Below are 25,522 nucleotides of genomic sequence, written 5' to 3'. Positions count from 1 at the left end.
TTCTTATTAACTCAAATATTCCTTTTGAACTCCATAATAAAATATCTGATACAAATGGCCGTTTTATTATTGTTTCTGGTAAACTATATAACACTAGAGTTGCACTAGCAAACCTGTATGCCCCCAACTTTGATGATGTTAACTTTTTTGAACGGTTTTTTCCCTCACTACCAGACCTAAACTCATACTCTCTTATATTGGGTGGTGACTTCAACTGTTGGTTGGATCCTAAACTGGACCGATCGTCCTCTGTTACCAGATCACCTACTAAATCTGCCTTAGCTATTCAATCGTTTCTCTTTAATTTTGGTATCTCTGATATATGGCGTTTCCTCCATCCTACGGAGAGAGATTATTCTTTTTTCTCACATGTTCACCATACCTTCACCAGAATTGACTATTTCTTACTCGATAACCAACTTATCCCATTTGCCCACTCTTGTGACTATCAGAGTATACTGATCTCTGACCATGCCCCAATTATCCTCTCTCTGAACTTTCCTGGTCTCCCTCAGAGGAACAAACACTGGCGGTTCGATTCAACTTTACTGTCGGATGATGATTTCGTAAAATTTATTAAGGACCAGATAACCTTTTATGTTAACACTAATACATCACCTGAAGTGCCATCCCAGATTGTCTGGGATGCCATGAAAGCATATCTGAGGGGTCAAATAATCTCTTACACAGCAAATCTCAATAGAAGATCCCGTGCAGATCGAGCAGACCTCATTAACCAGATTAAAGATTTGGATCAAATATATGCCCAAACTAAGAACCCTGAATTATACAAGAAGCGCGTTGAACTCCAAACTAAATTTAACCTTCTGTCCACTCAACCTGTTGAACGCCAACTTCTCGAAAGCAAGAGCCGCTTTTACATTCATGGGGATAAGTCTGGTAAATTCCTAGCCAATCAGCTGAGGCGTTCCAAAGCCAAACAACATATTACAAAGATCCGGAAGGAGAACGGAGACTTTACATCGGATCATTTAGAAATTAATGACGCATTTAAAAATTTTTATTCTCGGCTTTATTCCTCTGAATCCCTGAATGACAATATCTCTGTGGATCAATTTTTACAGAATCTGAACATCCCCTCACTTTAATCTGATTTCAAAGCCAAACTCAATGCGCCTATATCACCAGAAGAAATATCTTTTGCAATTTCTGCACTGTCCTCAGGGAAATCTCCTGGACCTGATGGGTTCCCTGTGGAATTTTATAAATCATTCTCCTCACTTCTTTCCCCTCAGTTACTTTCAGTATTATCTGACTCGTTTAACTACGGCAAATTGCCACCCTCTTTCAATGAGGCATCTATTATCCTTCTTTTAAAAAAGGGCAAAGACCCAACGAGTGTTCCTCGTACAGGCCGATCTCTCTGCTCAATGTTGATGTAAAGATCTTAGCTAAAGTGTTGGCTCATAGATTAGAAACCGTTATTCCCTCCATTATCTCTGATGACCAAACAGGCTTTATTAAAAACCGTCTCCCTTTTTTTAACATTCGGCGTCTATTTAATATTTTATACTCAGTTCCAACTGGGACTCCTGAATGTGTTATCTCCCTTGATGCGGAGAAAGCATTTGACTGTATAGAGTGGAACTACCTTTTTGCAGTCTTAGAAAAATTTGACCTCGGCCAAAGTTTCATCTCTTGGATCCAATTGCTGTACCTGTGTCCTACTGCTTCTGTTCTAACTAATTTTCAGAAATCCCAAGTATTTAATCTCAAACGTGGCACCCATCAGGGATGCCCCTTAAGTCCCTTTCTCTTTGATTTGGCTATAGAACCTCTGGCGATAGCATTTCGAAATTGTCCTGAATTGACCGGGATTTGGAGAGGGGGTGTTGAGCATAAAGTTTCTCTCTATGCTGATGACTTATTACTCTTTCTCTCAAATCCGTCTACATCCTTACCTCTAATGTTTTCACTTCTTGACCAGTTTAGCCAGATCTCTGGCTATAAACTCAACTTACATAAGAGTTGAACTTTTCCCAATTAATAAAGAAGCACAAGAACTAATATTTTGTGATCTCCCTTTTAAAGTAGTCCATAATCAACTTACTTATCTTGGAATTACAGTCACAAGGAAGTTTAAAGATCTCTTTCGTGAAAACTTTGTCAATCTTTCATATGCTATAAAACAGAGTCTGGTACAATGGTCACCTCTATCTATGTCTTTGGTAGGTCGTATTAATGTTGTTAAAATGTATGTTCTCCCCAAATTTTTATACTTATTTCAATCTATCCCAATTTTTATTCCTAAATCTTTTTTTGATTCCTTAGACTCTATTATTTTGTCATATCTGTGGCAGAATAAGCGCTCTAGAATTAATAAAATCCACCTCCAAAAATCTAAAAAAGAGGGTGGCATGGCCTTACCTAACTTTCGCTTATATTATTGGGCAGCTAATATACGTTGTGCTACCTTCTGGTCTTTCTTCCACGGTCAACCCGAGTGCCCTAACTGGGTGGCAATGGAGTTGAGCTCCACTAAAGAATTATCTATATCTGCACTTCTCGGCTCTGCACTCCCTAGCAGTCTGCCCAGATCAATAGCTAATCCTCTGGTTAGACACACTTTGCGTATATGGGCTCAGTTCAGGAAATGCTATGGTTTCCAGGGGTTTTCCGTTTCTAGCCCTGTCGCACATAATCACCTTTTTTTTACCTACTACGTACGATTCAGCATTCCATGTTTGGTACAGGAAGGGCATTAGACATTTTGAAGATCTCTTCTTTGATAATCGCTTCGCTTCTTTTCAGCAGCTCTCCGTTAAGTTCAACCTGCCTAACGCTCACTTTTTCAGATATCTCCAAATCCGACACTTTACTGCTCCTTTAATTCCTAACTTTCCTGAAATGCCTGCGAAAAATGCTATGGACCTATTTCTTTCCATTAATCCACTAGGTAAAGGTTTAATTTCAATTATCCGAGATAAACTAGCAGCCTTACGACGGGCCCCTGTGGATAAAATTAAAATGGCCTGGGAGCAGGATTTAAATATCTCCTTATCCAAGGAGAGCTGGGACTCAGTTCTCAAATCGGTTAACTCAACCTCCCTTTGTGCTTGCCATTGCCTTTTACAGTTTAAGATTGTTCATAGAGCCCATATGTCTAAATCTAAACTATCTTGATTCTACCCTGGCATTAGTCCGCTCTGTGATAAATGCAAGAGGGGCGTGGCCTCTCTCATCCATATGTACTGGTTCTGTCCTAGCTTGGAGGAATTCTGGAAAGATGTCTTCACTACATTATCGGGTATTCTGAATCAGCATCTAGAACCTAACCCCTTAATTGCTCTGTTCGGTTTTTGGGGCGAGACAGATTTATGTCTGGGTCCGACCAAATGCCGAATACTATCCTTTGCCTCTCTCCTGGCTAGACGCTTGATCCTCCTTAGATGGAGAGATGTTGCCCCGCCCACTCATGCGCAATGGCTTAACGACATTATGGCCTGCTTGGACCTCGAAAAAATTCATTATTCAGTTCTGAATTCGGATCTAAAGTTCCATAAGATCTGGGGACCTTTTATCGAGTACTTTCATAACCTTCCTTTTGACTAGGGTTTTTTTCGTTCGTTTTTTTCCTTCTTTTCGGTCCCTTGCTTTCAGCTCCCTTTTTTTTCTGGTAGTAGGCATTATTATCCTCTGTTGCTAGGTGTATTCACAGTCTGGGAGTTTGACTGTCCGGACTTATACTCTTTATACTGTGTGGTGGTTGGTCTGGAGTTGTTGTTGTTTTTTTCTTGTGTTGTGGGGCTTGGGGAGGACATTAAGCTCACTTGTCTTCAATTTAGGTGCTTTTTTATTAAACTCTCTTCCTTTGTAGCATATTGTTATTGTATGCTTAATCTTGCACTGTATTAATGCTCCTCATTGGGATTTGGGTTTTTTAATTTTGTAAAATGTTTTGAAAAACTAATAAAAAAATATATATACTTAATGTTTGTCTATACCTACGTGCCTGTGATGCTGCTACAAACAAGTTGCTCATTGTACTCACACCACACCATATTTACGCACATGACAATAAACTCAAAACACTAGGAAATCTGCAGATGCTGGAAATTCAAGCAACACACACACGCACGCACGCACACACACACACACACACACACACACACACACACACACACACACACACACACACACACACACACACACACACACACACACACACACACACACACACACACACACACACACACACACACACACACACACACTCTGCTGGTGGAACGCAGCAGGCCAGGCAGCATCTATAGGAAGAAGTACAGTCAATGTTTCGGGCTGAGACCCTTGGTCAGGACTAACTGAAAAAAAGATAGTAAGAGATTTGAAAGTGGGAGGGGGAGGGAAGATCCGAAATGATAGGAGAAGACAGGAAGGGGAGGGATGAAGCCAAGAGCTCGAAAGTTGATTGGCAAAAGTGATACACATCTGGAGAAGGGAAAGATTCATGGGACAGGAGGCCCAGGGAGAAAGAAACGGGGAGGGGACCACCAGAGGGAGATGGAGAGCAGGCAAGGAGTGATTGTGTGAGGGACTGAGAGAGGAAAAAAGTGTGTGCGGGGGGTGGAGGGATAATAAAATAAATAAGGGATGGGGTAAGAAGGGGACGAGGAGCATTAATGGAAGTTAGGGAAATCAATGTTCATGCCATCAGGTTGGAGGCTACCCAGACGGAATACAAAGTGTTGTTCCTCCAACCTGAGTGTGGCTTCATCTTGACAGTAGAGAAGGCCATGGATAGACATATCAGAATGGGAATGGGACATGGAATTAAAATGTGTGGCCACTGGGAGATCCTGCTTTCTCTGGCAGACAGAGCGTAGGTGTTCAGCGAAACAGTCTCCCAGTCTGCGTTGGATCTCACCAATATATAAAAGGCCGCACCGGGAGCACCGGACACAGTATATCACACCAGCTGAGTCACAGGTGAAGTGTCACCTCACCTGGAAGGACTGTCTGGGGCCCTGAATGGTGGTGAGGGAAGAAGTGTAAGGGCAGGTATAGCACTTGTTCTGCTTACAAGGATAAGTGCTGGGAAGGAGATTGGTGGGAAGGGATGGGGGGGGACAAATGGACAAGGGAGTCGCGTAGGGAGCGATCCCTGTGGAAAACAGAAATGGGGGTAGGGGAAGATGTGGTTGGTGGTGGGAACTCGGAGATGGCGGAAGTTACGGAGAATTATATGTTGGACCTGGAGGCTGGTGGGTGGTAGGTGAGGATAAGGGGGACCTTAACCCGAGTGGGGTGGCGGGAGGATGGGGTGAGAGCAGATGTGCGTGAAATGGGAGAGATGAGTTTGATAAACTCGATTTGATTTGATTCTCCCGCACTGAGTAGGCAAAAAGCCAATCTTTATTCTGTCTGTCAGTGATCCAGACTGGGCACCTGTTTTAATTCTCAATTTCAATTCCAATTTCTGTATCTTTAGCTCTCACACTGAAACATAATGAAATCCCAAGGAAAACAATATTGTTTTAAACTAGGAACATTTTGATAATATAATGAACAATTTCAGACTGTGATTCTGCTATTCCCATTTACACTTCTTATGTTTTGTTTCCCAAATCATCATCACTCTTTGCTATTTAATCTCTCCACCTTACCACAGAGCCTTCCTTTTGTTGTCAACCTTTTTATTCTGCATTATTTGACTGGTTTTATTTTCAGCTGCTTTTCCATTTTTGATGAAGGTAATTGAACCAAATTGTAACTCTCCTTGCTCTATGGATGTCATCTGACTTGCTTATTTCTTCAGGCATATTCCATTTCTTATTAAATTTAACAGCATCTGTGGCATTTTGCTTTCTGGAGAGAATTATAACCTTTAAAGGGATAGCAAAGATCTAGTTTGACCAGATTCCAGCATCTGAAATGTCTTGTGTCTTTGATGTCTGATTATAAAGTTGGGGTACAACCTCTCTACATCTGTATTCATTGCCCTGACTAATCAAGGCCAGTATCCCATATGCCTTCCTATCTACAGGAAGAATTTACTTGGAGAGGTACAGTCTACTCATGGATAGTCAAAATGGCTTTGTGAAGGGAAGATCGTGCCTCACGAGCCTGATTGAGTTTTTTGAAGAGGTAACAAAAGAAATTGATGAGGGTAGGGCAGTGGATGTGGTCTACATGGACTTTAGCAAAGCATTTGACAAGGTCCCTCATGAGAGACTCATCCAGAAAGTCATGAGGCATGGGATCAGTGGAACATAGGCTGTTTGGATTAAAAATTGGCTTAAAGGAAGAAAGCAGAGGGTAGTTGTGGAAGGAAAGTATTCTGCCTGGAGGTCGGTGACTATGGAGTGCCGCAGGGATCTGTCTTGGGACTCCTGCTATTTGTGATTTTTATAAATGACCTGGATGTAGAGATGGAAGGATGGGTGATTAAGTTTGCAGATGACACGAAGATTGGAGGAGTTGTGGATGGAGCTGTAGGTGGTTGAAGGTTACAAGAGGATACAGACAGGCTGCAGAGTTGGGCAGAAAAATGGCAGCTGGAGTTCAATCTGGACAAGTGTGAGGTGATGCATTTTGTAAGGACAAACCAGAAGACTGAGTACAGGATTAATGGTCAGTTACTTAAGAGTGTGGATGAACAAAGGGACCTTGGGGTTCAAATCCATACATCCCTCAAGGTCGCTGCACAGGTTGATAGGGTAGTTAAGAAGGACTATGAGATGCTAGGCTTCATTAACAGGGGGATTGAGTTCAAGAGTAGAGAGGTCATGTTGCAACTCTACAAATCTCTGGTGAGACTGAACTTATATTGTGTTCAATTCTGGTCACCTCATTATAGGAAGGATGTGGAAGCTATGGAGAGGGTGCAGAGGAGATTTACCAGGATGTTGCCTGGATTGGAGAACAAGTCATTTGAAACAAGGTTTGCAGAGCTGGGACTTTTCTCTTTGGAGCATAGAAGAATGAGAGGGGACTTGATAGAGGTCTACAAGATTATGAGAGGCATAGATAAGGTGGATAGTCAGTACCTGTTTCCCAGGGCACCAGTAGCAAACACCAGAGGGCATAGGTACAAAATTAAGGGAGGGAAGTTTAGGGGGGGGACATCAGGGGTAAGTTTTTTTTACACAGAGGGTTGTGAGTGCCTGGAATGACTTGCCAGGGATGGTGGTGGAGGCTAAAACATCAGGGGTATTTAAGAACCTCTTGTACAGGCACATGGATGAAAGAAAAATGGAAGGTTATGGGGTAGTGTGGGTTTAGTACTTTTTTTAAGGATTATATGGGTCGACAGAAGATGGAGGGCTGAAGGGCCTGTACCAGGGGTGTCAAACTCAAATACACAGTGGGCCAAAATTAAAAAATCGGTACAAGTCGAGGGCCGGACTGGTTCAGCGTTTATTGCAAAACTTATTGAAATGAATTTATTACACATATTAACCTGGAACTAACAAAGCTTAGGTTATTGCCTACAAAAACAACTTTGAACATTAAATAAATAAAAAATCAGTTGCATTTATTTCTTATGGCTTTATCTGCAGCTTTTCCGGAGTAATTTCTAATGAAAACATTTTTCCACAGGCCAACACTCTGTGATTCACACTAGTCTAAGCCAGATACTTGGCATCTCATCTTGGATGCAAGTTCATCAATGTTTGGAGTCAGGCTCTGAGCTGAGGAAATCCTCAGAATTGAGTGAAGGTGTTCATCAGAAAGACGACTCCTGTGTGATGTTTTGTTTATCTTCATCAAAGAGAACAGTTGTTCACACAGATATGTGCTGCCAAACATAGAGAGCATTTGAGCAGCTTGGGTAGGCAGCTGGGGCATTGTGTCGGGAATGAAATGTAGAAACTGTGCAGCGCCCACCGAGTCATACTTTGCCTTGAGTGTGTCACTACATTGGAGTTCAATCAGCTCCATTTGTATGTTGGTTGGTGCGCTTTCCACGTCAGCTGCAAATGGATTACTGAGCAGTTCAAACCTGCTTTTTTGGGCTTCAAAGTCGGCAAATCGCCGTGTGAAGTCGGCACCAAGTATGCTAAGTTTTTCAGCAAACTTTGCACGTGGGAACACTGCGGTAGAAACCTGCTCTTTCATAGTTTGGCAACACGGAAAATGGCTCAAGTTTTCTTGCTGCATCTGCGTCTCCCACAGGCGCAGCTTGGTTTTAAAAGCTCTCACTGCAGCGTACATGTCTGTGATCACACGCCCCCGCCCCTGAAGCTGCAGGTTGAGCACATTGAGATGGCTCGTGATGTCACACAGAAACGCCATTTCACAAAGCAACTTTTTATCCCGGAGCTCTGTTGTGTCTTTCCCTTTGCTTTCCATGAACTGACAGATCTCCTCATGTAACTCGAAACATCTTTTCAGCACTTTTCCTTGGCTTAACCATCGCACCTTTGTGTGATAGGGCAAATCATTATATTCTGAACCCAACTCCTCCAGAAACGACTTGAACTCGCGGTGATTCGCGGGATTTGTATGGTGCATGCAATATACCGGCGGGCCAGCTCTAATAGAAAAAAAATTTATTCATTAATGATATTCAGGAAATAAACCAGGGAAACCGAATAAACACCAAAAACCCTGAAAACCTGGTACCTGAATAAACTCAGCATTAGCCATATCATACACCATAGGTGCTTCGATTACTGGGGCCAGGTTTAATAGTAATTAGATATTATCTCGCGGGCCAAAGATAATTCCACCGCGGGCCGGATTTGGCCCGCGGGCCTTGAGTTTGACATATATGGCCTGTACTGTGCTGTAGTGTTCTATGGTTCTATACTCAGTGCTATGATTGATGAAGGCCAGCATGTGAATTGCCTTCTTCACCATTCTGTCAAAGTATCATCAGGGCTGTCCTTTTCTTACTATTCTACTGTCAGAGTGCAATGTTTTAATAAGTAGAGAGAGAAAGCATATAATGAATGATTCTAGCATCTTTAAAGCTGACTAATTAAAATATAGCCAAGGTTCATAGAAGAGAGGAAAAATCACAGATCCTAATTTTCCACACTCTAAGTCTACAGAAGGGTTATCATGGACTGATGTAGTGTTATTATTTCAAATAACAATAGAACAATATTATAATAAAAGGAAGAAAGAGATTACATAAAGTAATTGCAGGCCTGTCAGTCCTATATAAGCAGTGGGCAAATTATTGCAAAACTTTCTGGAGGAACAGCATATATCAACATTTGGAGACAAATGGATTAATCCAGGAACATTAGCCAAGTCACATTAGGGGAAGGTCAATTAATGTCTGATTTCTGAGGGGTATGAACAGAGAGGTTACATGAATTTTAGCATGGTGTTTGACCAAGTTCTCTCAGGTAGGTTAATCCGAGTGTCAGTGGCAAATTGGATCAAAAACTGGTTTGTTGGCAGACAAGAGAGGATAAGGTCTGAATGAAATTTTAGTGACTGGGAAACCAAGTGCAGTGTGGCTCTGCGAGCTCAGGATCAGGACCTTTGTTCTTTTTTGTGAGATTAGGGCTTAAGTATAGTGCATAATTAAAGCATTTGTTAATGATGCCAAGAGATATATAATAAGGAAGTTTCAATGGACCAGTTATAAAAGTAGCAAATGAAATACACCCTGAAGAAGTGTAAGTTAATGATACAGAGAGGGCAAACAAGATGAGAGCATAGATAACAAATGATAGAATGTAAACGTACAAAGTGATTTTTGAGTCCTTGTTCATCAATCGTTGACAATAACAGGTGATGCAAATGGTACAGTATATCAAGTACTTACTTCCATTGGCTAAGCATGGAGTACAAAAGCTGGCAGGTCATGTTAGAACTGCTTTGAGTGGTTGGTCATGGTTAGAATTAACTCCTGCCTAAGCAAGGACTTAGAGCCACCGCAATTTGCCGACCCACAATAGGTCTACAGCAAATGCAATCTCACTGGCTCTTCACTCAGTCTTAGACCACAATATCTATGTCAGGCTGCTATTTATTGATCAAAGCCCACTGTTCAACACCATCATTCCCTCAAAGTATTAAAGTATTGATGCAATTACAAAGAAGTTTTTGTATTTCATTAGAAGCTTGAGGAAATTTGGAATGTGGCCAAAGACTCCTGCAAATTTCTACAGCTGTAGTGTGTTTGCAGCACTGTCTGGTGTGGAGGTTCCAATGTCCAGGATCAGAAAAGGCTGCAGAGGGTTGTACACTCAGCTAGCTCCATCATGGCATTTGCCTCCACCATTGAGGGAAGCTTCAAAAAGACAGCTTTCAGCATCAAGGATCCCCACCACCCAGGAGATGCCCTCTTCTCATTGCTACCACCAGGGAGGAGGTACAGGATCCTGAAGATCACACTCAACATTTTAAGAGCAGCTTCTTCCTCTCTACCATCAGATTTCTGAATGGTCCATGAAACTATCAACACTCTCTCACTATATTGCTCTCTGTTTGCACTACCTATTTATTTTTAAAAAATATTTCTTATTGCAACTTATAGTAATATTTACATATTGCACTATACTGCTGTAGCAAAATAACAAACTCACAATATATGTCAGTGATAATAAACCTGATTCTTATTCCAATTCTAGCATTAATGAGTGTAACAGTTGGAATACTATAAACATTTATGGTCATCACACTACAGGAAATGTGTCATTAGAAATGTTACCCATCTGGTTTACAAGGATGCACTGAAAAATGGAGAATAATAGTAGTTGGAGACTGTCTAACCTGGTGCAGTTTTCTATAGGATGAAGAAGATTGACATTTCATTCAGGTATATGGTGTATTTGGCTTTTAGTAAGGCACCTGACAAGGTTCCCCAGGTAGGTTCATTCAGAAAGTCAGGAGACATGGTACTCCAACATTACTGCAACATAATGTTGTTGTTTATTTCCCTCCATAGATGCTGCCTGACCTGCTGAGTTCCTCCAGCATTTTGTGTGTGTGAATCAGAAACAATGCTGCAGAGGATGAAATCATGAACAGTTGCAAGTATTAATTTTTAAGAGCAATACACTGAGGAAATAGTTGGGGAACAGGTGAGGACAAGAAATCCCTGCAGGTTGCTGTTTGATATAGGGAAAAGCAAAATAACAAGAAAATCTTACAACTGGACTTTTTTCTGTTAGAACAGATTGGAGAGGATTGTTGAAACTTATCAAACTTTCAGTTCGGCCTTCAACACTATTTTCCCTCAGGCCTTAGTGAACAAACTCCTGCTCCTTGGTCTAAATACACCACTGTGCAACTGGGTGTTGGATTTAAAAAACAAGACCTCAGACAGTCAGGATCCACAACCGCTCCTCCCTCCCCATCACCCTCAACACAGGTGCCCCCCCCACCCCCCAGGGCTTGGTGCTGAGCCCACTGTTGTATAATCTGGTCACACATGACTGCATGGCCAAACACATCATCAAGTTCACTGATGGGGCTCATCACCATCAATGATGAGACAGTAATACACACACAGTGCTGGAGGAACTCAGCAGGCCAGGCAGCATCTATGGAAAAGAGTGAACAGTCAACATTTTGGACTGAGACACTTCATCAGCCCACAGAGAGGAGGTGGAAGAGCTCAGGGCCTAGTGCTAGACAAATAACCTTTTTCTCAATGCCATCTATACTCACGAAATTATACAGATGCACAGTAGAGAACATCCTAACATGCTGCATCACTGCAGGTTACAGAATTGCACTGTGGCCAACAGGAGGCCTCTACAATGGGTATTCAAAACTACCCAATGCATCACTGGCACCAGCCTACCCACCATCAAGGACAGATATACAGAAAGGGGCCAGAAAAGGGCCAGTAACATCATGAAGGTTCCCAGCCACCCTGATCATGGACTCTTTGTTCCACTCCCTTCAGAGAGGAGGCTACGTAGAATCCACGCCAGGATCAACAGATTCAAAAAGTTACTTTCCCCAAGCAGTAAGATTGATCAACATCTCCACCCACTAACCCAAACCTCCACACCCACATCACCACTAGTTTATCATTTCCTGTCAGTCATCTTACATACATACCCCTGTATCTGGTGTCACTTTATGCAATATAATCTATGAATATAGCAATCTTACATATTTGTATTTATTGCGTGTGTTTTTTATTATTGTGTTCTTTATCTTATTGTGTTTATTTTTTAAATTGCATCAGATCCAGAGTAACAATTATTTTGCTTTTCTGATGGTGGTGATTGCCAGGCTCAAATTAACCAGGGTTGTTAAGGCAAAGTTCTGTATCTTTGATCCATGGACTACCAGGAGAAGCATAGACCAGGTGGACCCAAGTGCTTAGGGGACCAGATATGAGGATGAGGTTGAAGTTGAACAAAGAGTCTTTACTTGAGGTTTGGTTAGTAGAGAACACAGCCAACACTCGAGAATCACTGTAAACAGGTAGGTAAACTCAAGTCTGAGCAAAGACAGAGAAAACAGATGGAATTTAAATAGACTAACAAAACAAGGCACAGGTGCACTGATATCTAAAGCAAGACATAGGTGAAAATAATCAACTAGTAGTCAGGAAGGAGGAGTGTTGAAGTGTGGAAGACACTGGCGTCCTTTGTCCAACCTTCAATATCTGCAGCATCCAATGTTCCCTACACTTGTTACCCCTCGCTTTTACCCTGAAAGGAACATGTTGTCCTTTTTTTCTCCAGTCCTGCCAAATGGCCTTGGCCCAAAACGTCGACTGTACTCATTTCCATGGATGCTGCCTGGCCTGTTGAGTTCCTCCAGCATTTTGTGTGTGTTGCTCGGATTTCCAGCACCTGCAGAATTTCTCTTGTTTGTGATGTTGTCCTTGAACTCTTGTTATTTCTCCTTTATATGCTTTCAACTGTGTAGGTGTAAACTTACAGATGTACACACAGTGGCCACTTTATTAGGTACCTCCCGTACTGAGTTGTCTGATTGGATATTTGTATCAACGAGCAGGTGTACAGGTATACCTAATAAAGTGGCCGCTGTGTGTCGATGCTCCCAGTGTACCTTTGCAGTTTCTCCCATATGCTAATGAAATTGGCATCCCCTTGTTTAAGATTGTTATTATTGGTCCATCCTGTCCTTTACCTTAAAATATAGAGAATTATGGTCACTATCTCCAAAATGATTCCTCACTGCCACTCTCTCCACTTGACCAGCTACGTTCCCTAATGCAACCTCATTCACTGCTATATCTGCGTCAAAAAGCTGTTCTGGACAAACTTCAAAAATTCTGCTCTCTCTGAAAACCCCCTGTACAATAACCCCATTGTTATTACATATCTATATCTGTTCCTCTACCTTCTGATGACCTCAGAGATTCTGAAAGGATTGCAATAAACCCTCAGCATAGTCTGTAACGTATGAATTTTTAGAATTGGTTAAGTGGCAAAGTGAGAGTTATTTGTGAGTAACTGCCGATTGATATTTCTTTCAGTGTATTGGCGAATATTGTGAGGAGACTAACAGGTAACAGATGACCACATTAGATATATGCTAATTCTTTTGTGGATAAGATATACCTGGAAAATTTCCCACATTGATAGAAACATTGCATTTGAATAGCTTGGCTATAAATTGGGTTGGTAGTTGTTAAATCTAATTGATATAGGATATTGTACAGTCAACATGTTTCTTAACCTTTGAGTGAATGGAATTGATGGGTGACTAAAATCTATCATCCTTCGGTCTATGGGAAGAAGATGAGTAACATTATCCATCTGTTATTTATAACTGCAACCATTCCTCCCACCCTCTCTATTACTCCTGTCACTGCACTGAATTGCAAACACTTTAAGACACTTTGTATAATAAGACCATAAGATATAGGAGCAGAATTAGGCCATTTGAACCATTGAGTCTATTCCACCATTTCATCATGGCTGATCCAATTTTCCTCTCAGCCCCAAATCCCCTACCTTCTCTCTGTATCCCTTCATGTCCTGACTGGTCAAGTCTATCAACCTACAAATATACATAAAGACTTGGCCTTCACAGCTGCCTGTGGTGAATTCCAGATTCACTACTCTCTGTCTAATGAAATTTCTCCTTATCTCTGTTCTAAGATGATGCCCCTCTATTCTGAGGCTGTCCCTTCTGGTCTTAGGCTCTCTTACCATAGGAAACATCCTCTCCAGATCCACTCTATCAAGGTGTTTCAACATTCAATAGATCTCTGTTGGGTCACTCCTCATTACATAATGCGTGTAATGACCTCACTCTAAAAAGTGCAGTGATGCATTTGTTCCATATCAGATCACCAGATGCTCTTCCTAAAAACATTCAGTTAAAATTACTTCACTCAAGTCTACTTGAACAGCAAAGGGCCCACACAGATAATAGACAATACACAGTAACAAACTTCCAGAATACTACTCTCTCTGCTCCGAGACTGAATAACAAATGGAATCGGCACTATGAGGTCTATATGTGAGGTACATCCAGTCAGTGCTGATGTGCCAGGAACCAACAGCAATCTCCTGCCCTCCCTGCTGCTGAACGGGGAACATAGCCCACATCCAACGACTAATCCCAATGCTTTTTTAGATTTAAGATGGTTTATTGTCATTCATCAGTACACAAGTGTCAAAGAGAACAAAATGAATGTTACTCTGGATCTGAATCAGTGTAAAAACAACACAATAAGCATAAAAAACTGAAAAAAAATTGAATATACAGTGTCTGTTCTCCATCTCCCTCTGGTGCTCCCCTCCCCCTTTTTTTCTTCCTAGGCCTCCCGTCCAATGATACTTTCCCTTCTCCAGCTCTGTATCCCTTTTGCCAATCACCTTTCCGGCTCTCAGTTCCACCCCACCGGTCTTCTCCTATCATTTCGCATTTCCCCCTCCCCCTCCTACTTTCAAATCTCTTACTATCTTTCCTTTCAGTTAGTCCTGATGAAGGGTCTCAGCCCGAAAGGTCGACAGTGCTTCTCCCTATAGATGCTGCCTGGCCTGCTGTGTTCCACCAGCATTTTGTGTGTGTTGCGAGAATATACAGTGGATTTGTTTAATTGGGTCGCATTGGGACCGGTACATATTTGATCAATTAAGTGGCTGCCAATTAGCTGAAGTTTCATGGAAATAATTAAAAAGGTATCAAAAAGATAAAATATCATTTAACTGTGTAACAAATTATGTATTTAAATGAAATACAGAACAAATGAAAAGACTACCAATTCTACTACAGTACTACAAAACTGTATATTACTTCATAATAGTTATTGACAGAGGAATTCTTCTGCCATGTTATTTTGATTGACTGTAAATTAACAAAATCAGCACAGACACCCAAAGTAGATCACAAACAAGAGAAAATCTATAGATGCTGGAAATTCATATACTGCTGTTTATATTGTAAATGCATGCTGATATTTATCTATTTATGCACATTTTATTCTATATCCATACTTTAACCTCTAATATTTTATTTCTTTTTCTTTATAATTGTTTAATCTTGTTTTTTTTGTTGCATAACCAACAAACCATAGCAAATTACTAATAATTTGAATACATATGGCGAATAAAGTTGATCCTTGACCTTCTCAAGTCTATCAGGTCAACTGATCACGAAAGCCAAATCCTGAAAGCATCAGAGCCACACTAGACTTCATTAGATGGTGAAGGAAACTACTTAAGACATTGTGAAGTTTTTCTTTTAATTGCCCTATAGCGCTTTCCAGAAGGGAAGTTTTGGAAAAGGCAGTTGGCAGGATGGGTAGTGTCCGCTATGATTTTTCCTTCCTGCTTCTTTGTCCTGGTCACATACAAGTTCTGCAGTGATACAGTGATCATTAATGGAGAATGTGTGGAGCAGGTTAAGACCTACAAGTATCTGGGAGTACAGTTAGACGAGAAGCTAGACTGGACTGCCAACACAGATGCCTTGTGCAGGAAGGCACAGAATCGACTGTACTTCCTTAGAAGGTTGGCGTCATTCAATGTCTGTAGTGAGATGCTGAAGATGTTCTATAGGTCAGTTGTGGAGAGCGCCCTCTTCTTTGTGGTGGCGTGTTGGGGAGGAAGCATTAAGAAGAGGGACGCCTCACGTCTTAATAAGCTGGTAAGGAAGGCGGGCTCTGTCGTGGGCAAAGTACTGGAGAGTTTAACATCGGTAGCTGAGCGAAGGGCGCTGAGTAGGCTACGGTCAATTATGGAAAACTCTGAACATCCTCTACATAGCACCATCCAGAGACAGAGAAGCAGTTTCAGCGACAGGTTACTATCAATGCAATGCTCCTCAGACAGGATGAAGAGGTCAATACTCCCCAATGCCATTAGGCTTTACAATTCAACCGCCAGGACTTAAGAACTTTTTTAAAGCTATTATTAATGCTTTTTGAGATAGTGATTTAGATGCATATCATATTTTTTACTGAGTTAAGTATTGTATGTAATTAGTTTGCTACAACAAGTGTATGGGTCATTGGAAAAAAAAGTTGAATTTCCCCATGGGGATGAATAAAGTATCTATCTATCTATCTACACTGCAGGCAATGACCTTTCCTGCTGACCTGATAGTTCGCTGTAGTCTTCATATGTTGTGAGCGAATGCTGTACCAAACTAGTTAGTAATGGCTGATGTGAGGATGATCTCAATGAGGGCAGTGTAGAATTGCACCAATATGTTCTGGGGAACATAGAATTTTACCAAATGCCACAAGAAATACATCATCAGCAGAAAGTAAGCAAATGTGAGACATTTGCTTATCCTTATTTGATCAGAGTTTATTCCTTGCAAGGGTATGTTTATTCCATGGTCTCATCTAATCAACTAAATATCCTTGTTCCAATCCTAGTTGCTGGAGAGCATCTCTCTAGCCTGGTAAACAGTGGAGTTGGGACAGGTACCTGTCACAGATACGAACAAGAAGGATATTAGAGGGTCTGCAATGGTGTGTTGGGATTATTTAATTGATTTGGTATATCATGAACAGCTCATGTTTCATTCATTATTTCATCAAATTTAAAGTTAATATTTTGTCACTTTAGCGATTGGTTTTATCTTTTATTTTAAATATTTACAGTATAATGTATAATTGGAGGTTTACATATTATTTTGAAAATTTTATTACTCCACCAAATGTCTCCAATTATTTTTTCAATATGAATATTCAGTTAAATTAGTCAAAACATTAGCTCTCCAAATCTCTCCATATACTTTAATTAAAATAACAAACAAATGCATCTTTAATTATCTAGAGAAAGAACAAAAATGTAATTGTGATTGACAATGAAAATAATATAATATAAAACAGAGCCTCAGGATGCATTACATCTGATAGATGAACATGAAACATATACATATCTGGGGTATCAACAACAAAACAGATCATAGGTGATAAAGGGAAATTGTTCAACAGAATTCACCTCAAGGCTCAAGAAAATCTCCCATTCAGAGCTCAGTAGTAAAAATATAACAAAGGCAATAAACACTTTTGCATCATATTAGCATAATACTGTATCTTGGTCTGAAACTGATGCGGAAAATTTACAAAGAAAATTAAGCACTGAAACGACAAATTTTAGAAAATACTATGTACGCTCAAACACACTTAGATTACTACTGAGGATAGGAGGAAGAGGAATAGCAAACATAAAGAATAACACAACAGTCAGATAAAATTTCTGAGGATATATTTTCATCAACGAAAACATGATTTAGCACTCAATGTGAGCATGCACAATTCTGATAAGAAATACACATCACTGAACTTAAAAAGAAAGCATAACCCAAACAAATGAAGAAATTATCACTACAGAAGAAAAAGTTAACCAATGGAAGACATCCCCACAATCTGAGCAGACTAGATGTCAACAAGGAAGCATTAAATGCCCGGTTCAGAGTTGGAGACCTCTTTCCAGAAACATTCCTTGTGACAATACAGGACCAGCCGGTTTACATGAAATAAATCATCAAGAATACATAATAAAAAACCTACGAATTCAAGACAATAAATGCAGAAACAATCTAACACATTACAGGATCTTGCAGCAGTTTAACTCAATCTGATTACTCACACAGGCACAATCAAGTGGCTTTAAAATACATAAAAGAAACCATTCCTTACTATACATACAAGCCTGATCCAGTTTTAGAATCAGAATTATATTACGACTGATCCATTTTTACAGAAAGGGCAATCCATAATGACCATCCAGGTATAATATTACAGGATAAATAAGCAAGAACTGTTTAATTAATAGATATCGCCATTCCAAACACACATTACATATAGAAATCAAAAAAGTGAAAAATACCAGAAGTATGCTGAATTAAAAGAGAAAATTGAAAGACTATGAAACATGACAAGGGTATATACATTGCCCCAATAGTAATATCTACAACTGGTATCATTGCAAAGGCACTGCACAATGGCTTTAATCAATTAATCCTACACGGAAATATTTATGTAAATCTCCAGAAAGCTGCAATACCAAACACCGCCAGAATAGTCTAAATTTCCTAGCAATTGAGAAATGAGTTTGCCAAGTTATGCCTATACCTTAGGTTTCACCAGCTCAAGCCAAAAGAAAAAAATTATAGTAGTAGTTAATAGAAACTCTTAATATCTATAAACTACACCCAATACTCGTCAAGTTCCTACGACATCTAATGAAGCATTGGCGTGCTATAATCACCTTATCTATTAACATCCTACAAAGAATAACTACCATTATCAAAATAAGCCAAAGCACTTCCTAGGGAGATTCTCCAAGCCCACCAGAGTTTTATCTAGTTTTAAACCCACTTTCTAACTTACTGGATCAGATGAAAATAGGGTATCAAATTAGAGCCAACCAAACAAACTATACCTCGACTCTGCTTCCATACATGGACAATTTGAAATTATACTCTCCTTCATCAGCAAAGCTAAAGCAATTAATTCAAATAGTAGAACTGTTTTCTAAATATATAAACATGAACTTTGGACTGAATAAGTGCAGAGCATGAAGCATAAAGAAAGGTGCAACAGAGAATCAGAATCAGGTTTATTATCACCAGCATGTGACGTGAAATTTGTTAACTTAGCAGTAGCAGTTCAATGCAATACATAATCTAGCAGAGAGAGAGAGAGGGAGAGAGAGAGAGAAATAAATAAAATAAAACAATAATAAATTAAAAAAGTGAGGTAGTGTCCAAAGCTTCAAAGTTCATTCAGGAATCAGATGGCAGAGGTGAAGAAGCTGTTCCTGAATTACTGAGTGTGTGCCTTCAGGCTTCTGTATCTCCTACCTGATGGTAACAGTGATAAAAGTGCATGCCCTGGGTGCTGGAGGTCTTTAATAATGGACACTACCTTTCTGAAACATTGCTTCCTAAAGATGCCCTGGGTACTTTGTAGGCTAGTGCCCAAGATGGAGCTGACTAGATTTACAACCTTCTGCAGCTTCTTTCGGTCCTGTGCAGAGGCCCCTCGATACCAGACAGTGATGCAGCCTGTCAGAATGTTCTCCACAGTACAACCATAGAAGTTTTTGAGTGTATTTGTTGACATGCCAAATTACTTCAAACTCCTAATAAAGTATAGCCACTGTCTTGCCTTCTTTATGACTACATCAATGTGTTGGGACCAGGTTAGATCCTCAAAGACCTTGACAACTAGGAACTTGAAGCTGCTCACTCTCTCCACTTCTGATCCCTCTATGAGGATTGGTATGTGTTCCTTCATGTTACCCTTCCTGAAGTCCACAAGCAGCTCTTTCGTCTTACTGACGTTGAGTGCCAGGTTGTTGATGCGACACCACTCCACTAGTTGGCATATCTCACTCCTGTACGCTCTCTCGTCACCACCTGAGTTTCTACCAACAATGGTTGTATCGTCAGCAAATGTGTAGATGGTATCTGAGCTATGCCTAGCCACACAGTCATGTGTATATGGAGAGTAGAGCAGTGGCCTAAGCACTCACCACTGAGGTGCTCCAGTGTTGATCGTCAGTGAAGATGATATGTTATCACTCAGTCGGCACAGACTGTGGTCTTCTGGTTAGGAGGTTGAGGATCCAATTGCAGAAGGACGTACAGAGGCCAAGGTTCTGCAACTTCTCAATCAGGATTGTGGGAATGATGGTATTAAATGCTGAGCTATAGTCAATGAACAGCATCCTGACGTAGGTGTTTGTGTTGTCCAGGTGGTCTAAAGCTGTATGAAGAGCCATGGAGATTGTGTCTGCCGTTGACCTATTGCGACGATAAGCAAATTGCAATGGGTCCAGGTCCTTGCTGAGGCAGGAGTTCAGTCTAGTCATAACCAACCTCTCAACGCATTTCATGATGGCTGATGTGAGTGCTACCGGGTGATTGTCATTAAGGCAGCCCACATTATTCTTCTTAGGCACTGGTATAATTGTTGTCTTTTTGAAGCATATGGGAACTTCTGCCTGTAGCAGTTAGAGGTTGAAAATGTCCTTGAATATTCCTGCTAGTTGGTTGACACAGGTTATCAGAGCCTTATCAGATACTCCAACAGGACCTTCGGCCTTGCGAGGGGTTCACTCTCTTTAAAGACAGTCTAACATCGGCCTCTGAGACAGAGGTCACAGGGTCATCAGGTGCAGCAGGGATCTTCATAGCTGTAGTTGTGTTCTCCCTTTCAAAGCGTGCATTGAAGAAAATAGCACAGAGCAGCAGATACAATACAATCGATCGATCAATGTGAAACATACAAGTACCTGGGATATCAACAAGCAAAGAAAATAGATCATTGTACGATAAAGGGAAAAGTTGTGACAGAATTTACTTCAAAGCTTAAGAAATTCTGCCAGAGCTCAAGAGTAAAAATATGATGAAGGCAATAAATACTTGTGCTATACCCATATTAGCGTATACTTTTGGTATAACATTTTGGTCCAAACCAATGTGGAAAATTTACAAAGAAAAATAGGAACTGAACTTTAGAAAGCACAATGTCCACCTGAATGCACTTAGATTACTAACACTACTTAGCACAGGAGGAAGAGGAAATATGGACAAAAATTACACAAAAGTTGGATAAAACTAAAGATATATTTTCATCAATGAAAACAGAATTCAGCACTCCATGTGAGCAAGTGCAATTCTGATAAGAAGTACACACCACTAAACTTAACTGAAGGCTCAACCCAGAAAAATGAAGACTTCATCATAATTGACCAATAGAAGAACATGATCCTCCATGGAAGATGACCCCATGACCTCAGCAGAATAGATGTCAACAAGGAAGCATCGAAAGTCTGGCTCAGAGTTGGAGACTTCTTCCCAGAAGCAGATATAGGAGAATATAGGACCAGGCAGTTAACACACGAAAAACATCAACGATACATAACAAAAGACCAACAAATTCAAGATGATAAATGCAGAAAATGCCAAGAGAAACTAGAAGCAATCCAACACATTACAGGATCCTACAGCAGTTTAACTCAATCTGATTACTTACACAAGCATTATCAGGTAGCAAACATCATTTACCAAAACCTTGCTTTAAAATACAAACTATAAATGCAAGCCTGATCCAATTTTAGAGTCAGAGACCTACAAATTATATTATAAACAATTAGTCCCACACAGCAATATTCAGAAAGCCACAATACTAGATACCACTAGAATAGTCCAAAAATTCCTAGCACTTGAGAAATGAGCATGCTTGGCTGGACCCATACCTTAGGTTTTACCAGCTTGGGCTGAGAAAAAATACATGTTAATAAAGATAAGCACTTTCAACAATAGTATATAATTGGAGGCTTAACTGTTTTTACTGGAAAATGCAGACAGACTCATGGTAATGTGTTTACATTTTAATTATGTTGTAGACTAGCAACTATTAATAATAATAAGATCTCTAGAGGTTTGGACGCCTTTAAGGAACTTACTGTATTATTTGCATTTGTGGATTTACTCCTGTCCAAATATCCGTACTGATTTCCGGAAGAAAGGCATTACAAAAATTCGGTAATGACAAAACCATGCAAAATCAACCAGAAGACAGAAATAAAATATCATAATTCTCATTGGCGCCCTATTCCACAGGAAGCTGAACATTTACTGTACAGAGTTTATTCATGGCCTGAACTGCTTTAGCGACGCGGTGATTGATTGGGAAGGGAGGTGTTGGGGTTGGGTGCGGCACACACCGGTCACCGAAGGGTGTCGCACCAGGCCGAGACTCACCTGGGGCGCGCGCAGGCAGGTGAGAGTGACGCAAAGGCTACCTGTTCAAACCACAGTGAAGTGGAAGGTGACCGCTGCCCAACTAGAGTCGAACTAAGGTGAGTTGAATTTTACAACTCCAGCCTTCTGATTTGGCGATGTCTTGTTATTTAACGTAAACCCCCCCCCCCCCCCCAGAAACCTGTATTATTCAGTGGCGACGCTCCCACGTTAAATTGTGTCATATTAACATTTGAGTAAGGGTAGATATGGCAGGACGAAATAACACTTTGTTTTAGTTTGGAGCTTATTCTCCATAACGATAAAATCCATTGCGAGTTCGAGTCTATGTGTTAGTCGTGAAACGCCTGTACAGTATTACGGTTCTACATTCAGCGATATCTGATTAGATGTGTCTGCCACTGCAGTAGATTTGAAAACATTGACAGAGTTACGGGGAACACAGCCGGGCCCTTCGGCGCACTGAATCGCTTCGCTATCAACGGCCCATTTACTCTCATCCTACATTTTATTGTCCCTCTGTTTTCATCGTCGCCCACCCTTCTCCCGCTCCGCCGCTCACCTACAAACCGAGGACAATTTTTACTGGCCAATTAATCTACCAATTTGTATATCTGGGGCAAAGGCGAAAAATTTTGCTGAAGTAACCCAGTTGGTCAGTCATTGTTGACACCGATGACTTGTTTACTGAGCTGTTGTCAGGTATGAATACTGCTCAGCTAAAACCCTCATTCTCCTTTAAGGATTATCCCAGAAAAATGGGGAAGTTCGTTACTTGTCCCACTTCCAAAAACCTGTAGTAGGTTAATTGGTCTCTAGAAATTGCTCCTCGTATTGGTGGGTGGTAGAATTCATCCAACCTTGGAGAAATCGGTTTGTTCTGCGACCCAGACCAGACACATTGGGCTGAATAATTTCCCTTTATGTTGTAAGGAAACATGGATAGGGATCTTATCACCTGGAGTGCCCTAGAGATCTCTCCAAGTTATTGTAGTTTTGACAAATTACAATAAATTACTGGAGATCCCAGGTTAAATCTGCAGAGTGTGCATGCCTGGAATGGATATCAATATGTTGTTTAATTTTGTAAACAATGTAGGAGTTGATTGATCAACTTTTCCTTAAGTAGCAGATGATATCTCTTCAGATTTGCATTTTGAACTTTGGATTACCATGGTTCAAAATGGTAAATAATATTATGCAGCAAAATATCTGAGAAGGAAATATAAATTAAATTGTGTGTTCCCAGTATCAAATCTGGTACAGGAAATGAACCATAGGGGAAGACCTGTTTATAAAACAAAATCTCCCAACATTTAAGTTATGAGAGGACAGGACTCTATATTTCTATTCATTCAGTTTCAGTGTCAGGAAGTTACTGATGGTAAATAATACATTGCATTGTCAGAAAATTGCTAACCTAAATTTATCTGTTACAAGTTTACTTATGCCTATTCTACAAGTGCAGAGCTTTTTACTCTTAATTTCATATGAAAGGGAATTCAAATGGCAGGATGGTATTTCATGAATCTGTTTTTTTGGAGCATCTTAAACCAGAATTTTTCAATTTCTGCTCTTAGTTGTATAACTTTCTTCACTTATTGAAGTGGCATTTCCATTTCAATAATGGCAAATACTGTCTTGGCAATACCTATAGGCCATGATATCATCCAGTTATCAACATGAAGTGCACATTGGGACCAGTCTGTCTCATCAGGGAAAAATGTGCTGGTTGAATTATGTTTTAGTTCCTTACTGAAATTATTTGAGACAAGTTAGCTGAAGTATTATTTCTAAATCTGTGTTGTGTTATAAGATGGAAAGTTACTTTAGTCAAGTTACTACATGAAGTGATTGTGTATATATACTTTATTAGGATAGGGTAGTGATAAAATGTTTGAAGTTTCAAGTTTTTTTTTGCTAGTGCCACATTCAAAAGTCAGCTTTCAGTCGTAGGTCTGGTATTTCTGTGCACCAAGGTGCAGCCGAGTTAATTATTTTACCACTGAGTTATTCACTTGAGCTTGTGCAACATTCCACTAACTGCCTCATCTTTTCAAAAGGGATTGGCATAAGCTCAGACGGGAACTGTCAAAATGTACAGGCAGAACCTTTATCCAAATCCAAGAGCATCACTAATGATGTGGCAAAGCCGTTATGTCATCTTCTATCTCCTTCTCTGCCACTGCACTGATCATCCTGTTTCTGCTTTCTCTCCATACCCACTGGTGAAGCTCAACAATTACTTACGGGCAGCAAACAAAATAAAGAATGCAACTAAATACTTCATTAACAACACTTTTCTTGTAAAATTTATGGTAAACGATCACTACAAACAATGGAGAGGTGAGCGAAGCATGCAGGTGCGAGGCAAGGTTGAGGCATATTCGAGGCAAAGTTGGGGTGAGTGGGGCAGAACAGTGGAGAGGCTTATTTGAGGCCAGTTCGCTTAAACCAAGAGTGAGGTTTGATTGATCTAAGCGCCAGGCTGATTTGGAAAGGTTGGGTATGGGCTGAAACATGGCAGGGGATCCAGGCCCAGAGCATATCGATGTGACAGGGCCTGGGTTTTAGTGTAAGGAATGACCCGATGTTTGGACGATTTAAACGCTGGGCCAGTTGGATTGAAAAGGAAGGGTGTCTGGGCAAGAGATCCATGACATTTACTTGGCTCTGCGCTTATCTGTAAATGAGGCCGTGGCGTGCTCTGCGCTCCATGCTTGAGGGCCCTGTAACATTTACTCGGCTCTGCGCTCCATGCTTGAGGGCCCTGTAACTTTTACTCGGCTCTGCGCTCCATGCTTGAGGGTCCTGTAACATTTACTCGGCTCTGCGCTCCATGCTTGAGGGCCCTGTAACATTTACTCGGCTCTGCGCTCCATGCTTGAGGGCCCTGTAACATTTAATCGGCTCTGCGCTCCACGCTTGAGGGCCCTGTAACTTTTACTCGGCTCTGCGCTCCACGCTTGAGGGCCCTGTAACTTTTACTCGGCTCTGCGCTCCATGCTTGAGGGCCCTGTAACATTTAATCGGCTCTGCGCTCCATGCTTGAGGGCCCTGTAACTTTTACTGGGCTCTGCGCTCCATGCTTGAGGGCCCTGTAACATTTAATCGGCTCTGCGCTCCATGCTTGAGGGCCCTGTAACATTTAATCGGCTCTGCGCTCCATGTTTGAGGGCCCTGTAACATTTACTGGGCTCTGCGCTCCATGCTTGAGGGCCCTGTAACATTTACTCGGCTCTGCGCTCCATGCTTGAGGGCCCTGTAACTTTTACTCGACTCTGCGCTCCATGCTTGAGGGCCCTGTAACATTTAATCGGCTCTGCGCTCCATGCTTGAGGGCCCTGTAACATTTACTCGGCTCTGCGCTCCATGCTTGAGGGCCCTGTAACATTTACTCGGCTCTGCGCTCCATGCTTGAGGG

The 25,522-nt window shown here is 40.9% G+C and overlaps 1 protein-coding gene across 5 annotated transcripts in view; it reads left to right on the top strand.

Annotated features, from left to right (window-relative positions):
• The first annotated feature begins 22,107 nt into the window (after positions 1–22,107).
• The window catches only part of inpp4b (inositol polyphosphate-4-phosphatase type II B), an 801,341-nt gene continuing 797,926 nt past the window's right edge, over positions 22,108–25,522 (top strand). For 4 of the 5 annotated variants that reach the window (XM_073042760.1, XM_073042761.1, XM_073042759.1 and 1 more), the window contains exon 1: positions 22,108–22,196. The gene's annotated coding sequence lies outside the window, so the exon portion shown is untranslated. The remainder of the gene's footprint in view (positions 22,197–25,522) is intronic. The other variant, XM_073042762.1, reaches the window with a different exon arrangement.

The sequence above is a fragment of the Hemitrygon akajei genome, chromosome 4, assembly GCF_048418815.1.
Source record: "Hemitrygon akajei chromosome 4, sHemAka1.3, whole genome shotgun sequence".
In the NCBI taxonomy this organism is placed as follows: domain Eukaryota; kingdom Metazoa; phylum Chordata; class Chondrichthyes; order Myliobatiformes; family Dasyatidae; genus Hemitrygon; species Hemitrygon akajei.
Note: the sequence above shows the minus strand (reverse complement) of the source record. Positions and strands in the feature narration are given on the sequence as shown.